This window comes from Propithecus coquereli, unplaced genomic scaffold (genome assembly GCF_000956105.1).
Source record: "Propithecus coquereli isolate 6110/MARCELLA unplaced genomic scaffold, Pcoq_1.0 Scaffold227, whole genome shotgun sequence".
Lineage (NCBI taxonomy): Eukaryota > Metazoa > Chordata > Mammalia > Primates > Indriidae > Propithecus > Propithecus coquereli.
Window position 1 is genome coordinate 2,819,833 of NW_012147808.1, and position 1,173 is coordinate 2,821,005.

General features: G+C 40.4%; 1 protein-coding gene across 1 annotated transcript in view; it reads right to left on the reverse strand.

The window, feature by feature from the left end:
* FNBP4 (formin binding protein 4) overlaps window positions 1–1,173 on the reverse strand; it is a 37,561-nt gene that overhangs the window by 18,127 nt on the left and 18,261 nt on the right. The gene's annotated exons all lie outside the window — the stretch shown is intronic.

A 1,173-nucleotide genomic window follows, 5' to 3' on the forward strand; every position in this document is an offset into this window, starting at 1 on the left:
TTGAGATAGTCTCATTCTGTTGCCCAGGCTAGAGTGCTGTGGCATCAGCCTAGCTCACAGCAACCTCAAACTCCTGGGCTCAAGGAATCCTTCTGCCTCAGCCTCCCAAGTAGCTGGGACTACAGGCATGCGCCACCATGCCCAGCTGATTTTTTCTATATATTTTTAGTTGTCCAGCTAATTTCTTTCTATTTTTTTAGTAGAGATGTGGTCTCGCTCTTGCTCAGGCTGGTTTCGAACTACTGAGCTCAAGCAATCCTCCCACCTCGGCCTTCCAGAGTGCTACGATCACAGGCGTGAGCCACCGCGCCCGGCCTAGAAATCTTTTATCTGGTGTCAAGTACAATAATTTAACAATTTTAAGCACCACTAGAGCTCTAAGACTGGAATGTTTTGGAGAGGAAGTATGCAGGCTCTATCTAATTAGAATGCATAGACCTCTTGACCTAGCAATATTTCACTAGGAATCTATACTGCAGTGATACTAAAATGTGCATAAAGATACAAGCACCAGGATCAGCTGGTCTGAAGGTAGTTAGTTACCTCAATTGACTACTGAGTCAGTTACAGATCAAACTTCTTGGTCTACTCTTCCTCCCTGTCCTCTCCTTCTCACTACTATACTTGACTAGTCTTCAAAAAATAAATTAAAAAAAAAAAAGGATACAAGTACCATGACATTTACGAGAGCATTTTTCACTGTGAAACGTGTATAATACAGTTTAAAGAATAAAACGAATGAATAACACAACTTATTGGAGTATAAAATACTAACATTCCAAACACCTCCGAAGCTCCTTATGCCTCTGTCAACACATCCACACCAGACATACCTCTGCTCCTATGGTGCCAGTCACATTCCTTTAGCTTCATAATGGACAGAGCTTTAAGTACACTATTTTTATCCATTCTCCAAGTTACATACATAGAATATTAATATACACATTGCTTTGTGGCTTTTTTTGTTCAACATTTTTGCTTCTAAGATAAATTTATGTTGATGAATATAACCATGGCTTATTTGTTTTGTCACTGCTGCTTAGTATTCTACTGTAACAATATGCTACAATCCATTCATTTTCTTTTTCTTGAGACAGAGTCTTGCTCTGTTGCCCAGGCTAGAGTGCCATGGCATCAGGCTAGCTCACAGCAACCTCAAACTCCTGGGCTTAA